We start from the raw sequence: 13,801 nt of genomic DNA on the forward strand, positions 1-13,801 counted from the left end.
GGACATAATATGGTGTCGTTATGGGTCGTATGGACACCTAAAGGGTCATATGGTGTCCTATGGGGCCATAGGACACCATATGACCTCTTAGGTGTTGTTATGGGCCGTATGGTGTCGTAAGGGGTCATATGGTGTCCTATGACCCCTTAGGACACCATATGACACCCTAGGACACAATAGGGTGTCGTTATGGGTCGTACGGTGTCCTAAGGGGTCATATGATGTCTTATGACCCCTTAGGACACCATATGACCCCTTAGGAAACAATATGGTGTCGTTATGGGTCGTATGGTGTCCTAAGGGGTCATATGGTGTCTTATGACCCCTAAAGACACCATATGACCCCTTAGGACACAATACGGTGTCGTTATGGGTCGTATGGTGTCCAAAGGGGTCATATTGTGTCCTATGACCCCTTATGACACCATTTGACCCCTTAGGACACAATATGGTGTCATTATGGGTCGTATGGACACCTAAGGGGTCATATGGTGTCCTATGACCCCATAGGACACCATATGACCCCTTAGGTGTCGTTATGGGTCGTATGGTGTCGTAAGGGGTCACATGGTGTCCTATGACCCCTTAGGACACCATATGACCCCCTAGGACATAATAGGGTGTCGTTATGGGTCGTATGGTGTCCTAAGGGGTCATATGGTGTCTTATGACCCCTTAGGACACCATATGACCCATTAGGAAACAATATGGTGTCATTATGGGTCGTATGGACACCTAAGGGGTCATATGGTGTCCTATGGGGCCATAGGACACCATATGACCCCTTAAGTGTCGTTATGGGTCGTATGGTGTCGTAAGGTGTCATATGGTGTCCTATGACCCCTTAGGACACCATATGACCCCCTAGGACACAATAGGGTGTCGTTATGTGTCATATGGTGTCCTAAGCAGTCATATGGTGTCTTATGACCCCTTAGGGCACAATACAGTGTCGTTATGGTTCATATGGTGTCCTAAGGGTTCATATGGTGTCCTATGACCCCTTAGGATACCATATGACCAGTTAGGACACAATATGGTGTCATTCTGGGTCGTATGGACACATAAGGGGTCATATGGTGTCCTATGGGGCCATAGGACACCATATGACCCCTTACATGTTGTTATGGGTCGTAAGGGGTCATATGGTGTTCTATGACCCCTTAGGACACCATATGACCCCTTAGGACACAATAGGGTGTCATTATGGGTTGTATGGTGTCATATGTGGTCATATGGTGTCCTATGTTCCCTTAGGACACCATATGACCCCTTAGGACACAATAGGGTGTCGTTATGGGTCGTATAGTGTCCTAAGGGGTCATATGGTGTCTTATGACCATTAGGACACCATATGACCTGTTAGGACACAATATGTGTCATTATGGGTCGTATGGACACCTAAGGGGTCATATGGTGTCCTATGGGGCCATAGGACACCATATGACCCCTTAGGTGTCGTTATGGGTCGTATGGTGTTGTAAGGGGTCATATGGTGTCCTATGACTCCTTAGGACACCATATGACCCCCTAGTACACAATAGGGTGTCGTTATGGGTCGTATGGTTTCCTAAGGGGTCATATGGTGTCTTATGACCCCGTAGGACACCATATGACCCCTTAGGACACAATATGGTGTCGTTATGGGTCGTATAGTGTCCTAAGGGGTCATACGGTGTCTTATGACCCCTTATGACACCATATGACCCCTTAGGACACAATATAGTGTCGTTATGTGTTGTATGGTGTCCTAAGGGGTCATATAGTGTCTTATGACCCCTTAGGACACTATATGGTGTCGTTATGGGTTGTATGGTGTCCTAAGAGGTCATATGGTGTCTTATGACCCCTTTGGACACCATATGACCCCTTAGGACACAATAGGGTGTCGTTATGGGTCGTATGGTGTCCTAAGGGGTCATATGGTGTCCTATGACCCGTTAGGACACAATATGGTGTCGTTATGCGTCATATGGACACCTAAGGGGTCATATGGTGTCCTATGGGGCCATAGGACACCATATCACCCCTTAGGTGTTGTTATGGGTCGTATGGTGTCGTAAGGGGTCATATGGCATCCTATGACCCCTTAGGACACCATATGACCTCCTAGGACACAATAGGGTGTTGTTATGGGTCGTATGGTGTCCTAAGGGGTCATATGGTGTCTTATGACCCCTTAGGATACCATATGACTCGTTAGGACACCATATGGTGTTGTTATGGGTCATAAGGACACCTAAGGGGTCATATGGTGTCCTATAGGCCCATAGGACACCATATGACCTCTTAGGTGTCATTATGAGTCGTATGGTGTCGTAAGGGGTCATATGGTGTACTATGACCCCTTAGGACACAATATGACCCCCTAGGACGCAATAGGGTGTCGTTATGGGTCGTATGGTGTCCTAAGGGGTCATATGGTGTCTTATGACCCCTTAGGACACCATATGACCCCTTAGGACACAATACAGTGTCGTTATGGGTCGGATGGTGTCCTAAGGGGTCATATGGTGTCCTATGACCCCTTAGGACACCATATGACCCATTAGGACACATTATGGTGTCGTTATGGGTCGTTATGGTGTCGTAAGGGGTCATATGGTGTCCTATGACCCCTTAAGACACCATATGACCACATAGGACATAATAGGGTGTCATTATGGGTTGTATGGTGTCCTTAGTGGTCATATGGTGTCTTATGACCCCTTAGGACACCTATCACCCCTTACGACACCATACGACCCATAACAACACCTAAGGGGTCATATGGTGTCCTATGGGGCCATAGGACACCATATGACCCCTTAGGTGTTGTTATGGGTCGTATGGTGTCGTAAGGGGTGATATGGTGTCCTATGACCCCTTAGGACACCATATGACCCCCTAGGACACAATAGGGTGTCGTTATGGGTTGTATGGTGTCCTAAGGGGTCATATGGTGTCTTATGACCCCTTAGGACACCATATGACCCCTTAGGAGACAAAACAATGTCGTTATGGGTTGTATGGTGTCCTAAGGGGTCATATGGTGTCTTATGACCCTTAGGACACCATATGACCCGTTAGGACACAATATGTGTCGGTATGGGTCGTATGGACACCTAAGGGGTCATATGGTGTCCTATGGGGCCATAGGACACCATATGACCCCTTAGGTGTCGTTATGGGTCGTATGGTGTTGTAAGGGGTCATATGGTCTCCTATGACTCCTTAGGACACCATATGACCCCCTAGAACACAATAGGGTGTCGTTATGGGTCGTATGGTTTCCTAAGGGGTCATATGGTGTCTTATGACCCCTTAGGACACCATATGACCCCTTAGGACACAATATGGTGTCGTTATGGGTCTTATAGTGTCCTAAGGGGTCATATGGTGTCTTATGACCCCTTATGACACCATATGACCCCTTAGGACACAATATAGTGTCATTATGGGTCGTATGGTGTTCCTAAGGTGTCATATGGTGTCCTATGAACCCGTAGGATACCATATAACCCGTTAGGAAACAATATGGTGACATTATGGGTCGTATGGACACCTAAGGGGTCATATGGTGTCCTATGGGGCCATAGGACACCATATGACCCCTTAGGTGTTGTTATGAGTCATATGGTGTCGTAAGCGGTCATATGGTGTCCTATGACCCCTTAGGAAAACACATGACCCCTAGGACACAATAGGGTATCGTTATGGGTCGTATGGTGTCCTATGGGGTCATATGACCCCTTCGGACACCATATGACCTGTTAGGAAACAATATGGTGCCGTTATGTGTCGTATGGACACCTAACGGGTCATATGGTGTCCTATGGGGCCATATGACACCATATGACCCCTTAGGTGTCGTAATGGGTCGTATGGTGTCGTAAAGGGTCATATGGCATCCTATGACCCCTTAGGACACCATATGACCCCCTAGGACACAATAGGGTGTCATTATGGGTTGTATGGTGTCCTAAGGGGTCATATGGTGTCTTATGACCCCTTAGGACACCATATGACCCATTAGGACACAATATGGTGTTTTTATGGGTCATAAGGAAACCTAAGGGGTCATATGGTGTCCTATGGGGCCATAGGACACCATATGAACCCTTAGGTGTTGTTATGGGCCGTATGGTGTCATAAGGGGTGATATGGTGTCCTATGACCCCTTAGGACACCATATGACCCCCTAGGAGACAATAGGGTGTCGTTATGGGTCGTATGGTGTCCTAAGGGGTCATATGGTGTCTCATGACCCCTTAGGACACCATATGACCCCTTAGGACACAATATGGTGTTGTTATGGGTCGGATGGTGTCCTAAGTGGTCATATGGTGTCCTATGACACCTTAGGACACCATATGACCCGTTAGGACACATTATGGTGTCATTATGAGTCGTTATGGTGTCGTAAGGGGTCATATGGTGTCCTATGACACTTTAAGAAACCATATGACCACATAGGACATAATAGGGTGTCGTTATGGGTCGTATGGTGTCCTTAGGGGTCATATGGTGTCTTATGATCCCTTGGGACACCATATGACCCGTTAGGACACAATATGGTGTCGTTATGGGTCATATGGACACCAAAGGGGTCATATGGTGTCCTATGGGGCCATAGGACACCATATGACCCCTTAGGTGTTGTTATGGGTCGTATGGTGTCGTAAGGGGTCATATGGTATCCTATGACCCCTTAGGACACCATATGACCCCCTATGACACAATAGGGTGTCGTTATGGGTTGTATAGTGTCCTAAAGGGTCATATGGTGTCTTATGACCCCTTAGGACACAATACAGTGTCATTATGGGTCGTATGGTGTCCTAAGGGGTCATATGGTGTCTTATGACCCTTAGGACACCATATGACCCGTTAGGACACAATATGTGTCGTTATGGGTCGTATGGACACCTAAGGGGTCATATGGTGTCCTATGAACCATAGGACACCATATGACCCCTTAGGTGTCGTTATGGGTCGTATGGTGTTGTAAGGGTTCATATGGTGTCCTATGACCCCTTAGGACACCATATGACCCCCTAGTACACAATAAGGTGTCATTATGGGTCATATGGTGTCCTAAGGGGTCATATGGTGTCTTATGACCCCTTAGGACACCATATGACACCTTAGGACACAATACGGTGTCGTTATGGGTCGTATAGTGTCCTAAGGGTGATATGGTGTCTTATGACCCCTTATGACACCATATGACCCCTTAGGACACAATACAGTGTCGTTATGGGTCGTATGGTGTTCCTAAGGGGTCATATGGTGTCCTATGAACCCTTAGGACACCATATAACCTGTTAGGACACAATATGGTGTCGTTATGGGTCGTATGGACACCCAAGGGGTCATATGTTGTCCTATGGGGCCATAGGACACCATATAACCCCTTAGGTGTCATTATGGGTCATATGGTGTTGTAAGGGGTCATATGGTGTCCTATGACCCCTTAGGACACCATATGACCCCCTATGACACAATAGGGTGTCGTTATGGGTCGTATGGTGTCCTAATGGGTCATATGGTGTCTTATGAACCCTTAGGACACCATATGACCCCTTAGGAAACAATATGGCATCGTTATGGGTCGTATGGTATCCTAAGGGGTCATATGGTGTCTTATGACCCCTTAGGACATAATATGGTGTTGTTATGGGTTGTATGGACACCTAAGGGGTCATATGATGTCCTATGGGGCCATAGGACACCATATGACCCCTTAGGTGTCGTTATGGGTCGTATGGTGTCGTAAGGGGTCATATGGTGTCCTATGACCCCTTAGGACACCATATGACCCCCTAGGACACAATAGGGTGTTGTTATGGGTCGTATGTTGTCCTAAGGAGTCATATGGTGTCTTATGACCCCTTAGGACACCATATGACCCCTGAGGATACAATACGGTGTCGTTATGGGTCGTATGGTGTCCTAAGGGATCATATGGTGTCCTATGACCCCTTAGGACACGATATGACCCATTAGGACACAATATGGCATCGATATTGGTCGTATGGACACATAAGGGGTCATATGGTGTCCTATTGGGCCATAGGACACCATCTGACCCCTTAGGTGTCGTTATGGTGTCGTAAGGGGTCATATGGTGTCCTATGACCCCTTAGGACACCATATGACCCCTTAGGACACAATAGGGTGTCGTTATGGGTCGTATGGTGTCGTAAGGGGTCATATGGTGTCCTATGACCCCTTAGGACACCATATGACCCCTTAAGACACAATAGGGTGTCATTGTGGGTCATATGGTGTCCTAATGGGTCATATGGTTTCCTATGACCCTTTAGGACACCATATGACCTCTTAGGACACAATATGGTGTCATTATGGCTCATATGGTGTCCTAAGGGGTCATAGGACCCCACATAACCCCTTAGGACACAATACGACCCCTAACGACACCTAAGGGGTCATATGGTGTCCTATGACCCATTAAGACACCATATGGTGCCGTTATGTGTCCTCTGGTGTCCTAAGGGGTCATATGGTGTCCTATGACCACTTAGGACAAAATGTGGTGTCTTTATCGGTCCTATGGTAACCTAAGAGGTCATATGGTGTCCTATGACCCCTTAGGACACCATATGACCCCGTAGGTGTCGTTAGGGGTCATTTTGTGTCCTAAGGGGTCATATGGTGTCCTATGACCCCTTAGGACCTAGAGAGAGGAGGGAGTGAGGAAAAAACTGAGGGAAAGAGGTGAGAGAGGGAATTAGATGGGTGTAAGGATGAAGAGGGAGATAGCTCAAGGGATAGGAGAATAAGGGAATTGTGAGAGCTAGAGAGGGGAGGGACAAAGAAGAGTTTGTATCTATTCCACATTTGGTGCACACCAAATAGGGAGAGTGCCAAATGTGTACATCGAAACCCCCATCTCACCTCTCCCTTCTTTATCTCCCTTCCCTCATAGTTCCATCTCTCTCTATGAACTAGATCTCATATTCTCTCTCTCCCCTTACCTCTTCTTGGGCTTTTCATTCTTATAGATACATATTCTTCTTTGTCCCTCCCCTTTCTAGCTCTCAAAATTCCCTTATTCTACTATCCCTCGAGCTATCTCCCTCTTCATCCTTATTTGGCGCACGCCAAATGTGGAATATGGACCACATTTGGCGTGCACCAAATGGAATATCCATTCATCACATTTGGCGCACGCCAAATAGGGCGCTCGCCATATTTAGCGAGCGCCAAATGTCCCGCTTTGGGAAACACCAAACCTATGGTTTGGATTTGTCTTGGGCATCCAACCCAAAGGTTTGGACAACCATTTTAGGCTAGAGATGTGTTTTTGTCAGAACATTGAAAATTTTGACATATTTTTGGTCGTGCTCTCTATCAGGTTTGCACGTGTTTCAATAAAGTCAAAAAAAAATACCGTGGTAAACTTGAGCTCCCTCTTAGCTATCCAAAAATGTAATTTATTTCAAATTTTGATTTTGTTAAGTCTTTCATCTATAATTTCTTTTGTTAATGTGTCCGTTTTTTGTCAAAAACCAACATGCACTATTTTGGGTCTAGATTTTTACACGTTCATCAGATTTTGAAAAAAATTACATTTTTAGAAACTAGACTCCATTCTACACAATTTTAAAATAAAAGGTTTTGATTTTTTATTTGTTTTCAATGATTTTAGGGGGGAGCACACTCAAATTTTTGTTTTTCAGGATGTGTCCACTTCGAAAATTAGTAAAAAACCATATACTCATTAAAAAATTAGCTGAAAATTCTGGTATAAACTTCAAGGTGTTACCTAATTTCTCACCAAAGCGATTTTAAAAAATTCAAAAAAAAGGTTAACATTTTAGGGGGGCCACAACAGACGCTATGTTATGTTTTTTGCATAAAAACATGACCACTTTTTGTGGCCCCCCTTTTTGAAGCCCTTAATCTCCACCATTTTCAAAAAAAATTAGTAGTTTAGAAAGTAGACTCGAAGCACTCTGACTCTTGTTCTTGTTGCATCTTCAAATTTGGAGTGTAACTATCTTCAATTTGTCGTTGACGTTTAGACTTTGCTGATTTTAGAAAAAAAGTGGCGTCTTAAGACGCCCTTTTGGTACCACAACTTGGTGCACATACCCCTTAGTGTTATCATGTTTGTAATCATCAAATCTAAGCTAATTAGCCTAAAAGGACGAATCACAAAAATCCTTAACTAATCAAACTGATTTTAAACACAAAGCAATGAAATAAATGAAAGAAGTGGAAGAATTAAACTAATTAAACTCCCTATTCTCCATTTGTGCTTCCATTGTTCTTCTCCATTGTTGTTGGTGTAGGTGGCTCTCGTGTATTGCACTTGATTTCCTGCATAAGATGGACAACAATTTTGAAGACTATATAAATGAGGTTGAATTTATAGATTTTTAACACAGAAGAGGTGAGAATTTGAACTCAAGTGTTGATTGATAGACAACTGAAATTGATTGATCAGTTAATAGGGTTGATTGAGGAATCAACTAGATAGATTGGCTAGTGAACTGAATAGACTAGTCAGTTGACTAAGTTGATAAATCAGATGACTGAATTGATTGGAGAGATAAGTGGATTGATTGATCAGTAGAATGAATAGATGGATTACAAGACTGAAATGATTGAGTAGTGATAAAAAGTTGATTTTGAGTGAAAATGGGAGATTGATGAGTTAATTGAGTTAACTGATTAGATAACTGATTTGATCAATCAGTTCTGATTTTAGAATGTACTGTAGGATTTTGAAATTGAAATTGATTTTCATTTTCAAATTGGATTTGAATATGGACTTTCGAATGCTGAAATGCACATGAAATTAACTGAAGTTCAGATTTGATGAAATTGGATGAAATGAAATTAATTGGAATTAAGTGAAATTCAAATTTGGGGAAAATTGAAATGAAACTAGATGGAATTATTTGGAATTAGAATTTGGGGATTGGAAGCATTAAATCAATCAATGAAATTATTTAATCATAGGAAATTGAGTTAATTAAATAATAAAGATTATTTAACTAAGGAAAATGTCACAATTAATTAAATAATTTATATTTCATTAATAATTGAGATAGGGTTAATTGATTAAATGATGAAATGATAGAAATTAGATAATTAGAAATGTTAAATGTTCTGATCAAAATAAATATTTAATTTACTCAAATAATTAAAGAATTACTTAATTAAATAGACGAATAATTAGTGTAGAATTAATGAGACATTTTTAGGTGTCTACATTTTCCCCTATTTGATACAATGTTGGAACGATGTTGTTTCAAAGAAAATGAAAATATTTATGCCCCAGTATGCCCTGATGACATTTAGGGTATAAATATGCCCCCTTGGAAAAAGTGGTCAAAAATTTGTGGAACGAAGACTATTATTTTAAAATTGTGCTAGTAATCGATAATGTGAAGTCTAGTAAAAATTGGATCTTGTTTAGTATGGCTACGACTGTGTTGAAGTTGGAGGGGTCCATGGTCGTTGGGGTGACAAACCCTAATTTTGAGCTTTATATTGAAAATTGGTTTTGATTTGAGCTCATTTGCACTCATTTGCTTTCTAAGAATTCCTCGAGATTGTAGTGCTTTCAGTGTCCTTGGAGCGAGATGGTGGGTCATAGAGCGAGGTTGCATTTGTTCGAGCGAGTGCGATCTTATCAGAGACCTCCCGACACTGGTGGCATGGTGAGTTTTCAAAAATTATGCCCATTTTTGTCTATTTTTTCCAAATTTTTCATTGTTTGAAAGAGTCAAAATTATCTAATTCGCAATTGATGATCGATTTATTCGCATTTGATAATAATAATTCGCAATTGATATAATAAATTCTCAATTGATAAAATTGCCTAGAATTGCTATTGTTTATTCACAATTGCTTTGATTGATCTGCAATTGAAATTTTTAGTTCGCATATGCCTTGATTGATCTACAATTGAAAATATTAGTTCGCATTTGCTTATATTGGTTGAGTGGTCAAGTTCTTTCCCTTGTTTGTTTTGTAAAGGGTTTTAGGTCCCTTTAAAACTTGTTTTTCACTTAATAAAAAATAAATTCACATTGACCATCAAAGCTATGTTCAAGTTTCCTTTGCTTAACTAAAATAGGATCCTTCAAATGAACAACTATACATAAAAAGAGAATAATGAGAGATAGGATAATCATTATTAGCTATGAGATCCTTCATAGTACATCTTATATAGTAAACTAGAATAAATGATCAATCATCTACTTTTAATTGTCCTTTTATAGAGAATATTTGGAGTTGGATTTTAGATTAGTTGAACTACTTTGATGTTATGCTATATTACATGCATATTTTTGAAGTGATAGTTTAAGATCCTAAAGAAATTATTCTTCAAAAAAATATTAAAAACGAGTTTATTAATGGTTATTTAACACATTCAAAATAAGATAAACCAAAAAAAAAAAAAAAACTACTACCGACTGAACAAATAAATAGGATGATAGAAGTTGGGATAAGTCCAAGGATAAATGACATAACAATTTTTTTTACTATAACCAAACCAAATGAAGAAATATTGAGAAAATAGAATTAAATTAAATTATTGTATTGAAGAGTTCTATGAAATTAATTGGAAGGAGGAGCTAAATAGGTGAAAAATAAAGTGGCACCCTCCCCCAAGTGGTAGACTAAAAATAAATTTTGATAGAGCATCAAGTGATGCCATATTGGTACTTCATGTGAAATATTTTTAACGAATATATGTATATATTATCAAGAGAAAACTATGATATTACATATATTCATAGGAAAAGGTGGCTAGAGAGATCACACCTTGGATCTCAAATAAGGCTAAGCTTGAAACAAAAGATAAAGATAAAGATGCTAGGTGGAAAGAACTATACAAATAGGAGTGGGAGGGCCCATGTCATATAGTTTTTCTAATACATCATTAGGTTTTGGCTCATCAAAGAGAGAGTTACAACTAGAAATAACACCCTCTTATTTTTATTCCTCCCAAGGCTAACATCACACGTAGGTGAAATAGTAAGAGAAAGTCAAGTAATTTGTTAGAATTCAACTGTTTGATAGAAGTTAACTAGAAATAATAATTGATTAATATTTTCATTCAATTCCATCACTAATGATCTAGGACCTATCATTCAATAGAAGATTCTTGATGCTCTACAAGCTGAACAATAGTTATAATATTATTTAAAACAATTAGCTCAAAAGTTGCTTGATTGACTATAATGACAACTGCATCACTATGTTAAACTTTATCAATTAAATGGGGAGTTATAACACTTTTGTCTTTACACACAAAGAGAAAACAATTGACTGTTGTGAGTTTCATCATAAACCACCACCCAGTAAAGTGTTGTTGTTGCCTCTTTAGTTTCCCATTGATGACTAATTGCATTCAAAGAATCTGTATTCATGGGTTGCTATGTTTCAAGTCAAATGTATTGTCTAACTAGCACTCTAGCACTCTTCATTTTTTGACTGTATTTATTAATTAATTATGTTGAAAGCATATTATACTCACATATAGATGCAAAAACGTCCACCAATAAAAACTAGAAGCATTTAATGTGATGTGTTTATGACACTTAAATGCATGAAAAATAAAATAAAAATTATATGCAATCGCCAATGAGATGACGTATGATCTAACCAACACTATTCATGCATTTTTTATCCTATTTATTAATTAATTGAAATTTAAAATATAATATATAACTTTTTCTTTTAATTATTTCCCGTAACACTAGTTGGTTGAAATTAAATTTTGACGACTCTTCAAAAGGTAACTCAGGTCTGGCGGGTGGGGTTGGGGTCAAAAGAGACTCAAGTGACAATGCGATCCTGGCCTACATGGTAAACCTTGGAGTTCAAACATCAAACTTTGTAGAGGTGGCAGTAACCTATCATAGAATTATAACTACAAAAGATAGAGGTTACAAATGAATCATCATTGAAGGTGATTCCAAAAATACCATTTTGATGCTAAAAAAGGAAGCAAAACTTGATAGGTAGTGTGGACACATCATCGGTAAGTGTATTGATCTCCTCCCTAGGCTTTTCCATTTAAGAATCAATCATGCACTAATGAAAGGTAATAAATTAGTGGACATGATGGCTAATCTTGGCCCAATTTCCAATCATATTAAGATATGGATGGATTTGCATGAAATTCCTATTGAGATTCATACCATTATCCTTTTTGACATAAGTCCTAATGATACACAATAATGCCAAGATCATATTTTTATTTCTTGTCATAGCCACCATATTTGTCAATCATTTATTTTTTATGTGGCGGGCCTCTAATTCTGGTGTTGGATGCACCTTCCCCAATTTTGACTTGTGTTCTCCCTTTCTTACTCCCGGTTTTTGAATTCCTTCTTTAGTTTTTGCCTCTAGTTTCACTGTGTTGGCTATGGGTGGATACCTTATTCAAACAAAGCCAAAGTAATGTGATGGTTTCAAGAACAATGCTAAGATGTGGCCAAAAGTGGTAGACGACAACCTTGCGAACTATGCAAAAGGGATGTAGAGTTTTGACTCGACCCTATTTGAATAATTTTCCTGGTCATGAGAGAAAGGAAAATTATGGTATATATGGAGACTATCATTGTTGTGACTGGTTTATCCCTAGATGGAGTGACTTTCCCCCAAAATCCAAAGGGGACCTAAATGAATGATTTCAAGAGGTTATTTAAACTGGGTAAAGGTGTCTCAATACTTTAGAGTGGTTATAATAGAGAATACCTACATGGGGTTTGGAAAGATTTGGAGCTCATGCTCATGAAGTATTTCATGCTGGAAGAGATATTCAAATTATTCCACACCCAACTCTTCCCCATCTTAAACAATCTCAGGTATGGCATCAAAATAAATTTCTCATTTTGGGTTTTGTTTCTCTTTATCCTAGTTAATTGTCTTAGATAAAGCCAAGAATACTCTCCCTCTTCACCAAGGCTTAACTCTGAGGTTTTATAAGGCTCACTTGGCTTTGACCTCATCTAGTGCCACCTCATTGATTTCCTCTGACTCCATGCTTGACTCTAACCTAGTTGTAGAGATTTCTGGTACCCCTAATGCAAAAAATGACCCCAATGTAGTTTCCTCACCCAAGATTAAACTTGTCCCTACCTAGTTCAACCCTACTCGTGGGGCCAAACTGAAAAACCTCTTTCTCCCTCTTCCAAGGAAGTTTATTTGGTGGAATTTGAGGAGGAAGAGGAATCGAAGGATTCAAACTCTTCCTTGTCCATAGGTTCAAACTAGTCTTTGAGTAGTTTTGTGGAGAAAGCACCCTTCACCCCCCCATTAGGATCCCCTTCCCCAATCCATGGTGTTTCAACTCTCAAGCTTGATTCCCCTGCTCTAGCCGTTAAATTAAATAGGTTGGTTGAGGCTATTGAAAGATATGATGTTGTCGTTCATTGGCTCCTCTCTTAGCTTAGTGTGGCCAAGAATAAGATCAACAGGTTGGAAGAAGTGGTAGATTCGAAGGCTCATGGTGACAACTAGGTGTCAGATGAAAATGGCAAGAGGGTCTGGAAGGCTACCAATGACATGGCGGGAAAACTAGAAAATTCGGTGACTATGGAGGAGAATATGAAGGAACTCAATGCAAAAATTAATCAGAGGGATGAGAGAAAAGACATGCTTGAGCTAAAGAAAAATCACGAGGCTCCAAAAAGAAAAGTTGATGAGATGATAGCTCTGAGCCAAGAAATGGCAATGAAAAATTCTAGCACTCTACATGCAATATAGGAGGAGATAGAATGAAGGAAGGTGAAGCGAAAGAGACATATGGAGTCTCCTTCTATAGCAT

The sequence above is a fragment of the Cryptomeria japonica genome, chromosome 10, assembly GCF_030272615.1.
Source record: "Cryptomeria japonica chromosome 10, Sugi_1.0, whole genome shotgun sequence".
In the NCBI taxonomy this organism is placed as follows: domain Eukaryota; kingdom Viridiplantae; phylum Streptophyta; class Pinopsida; order Cupressales; family Cupressaceae; genus Cryptomeria; species Cryptomeria japonica.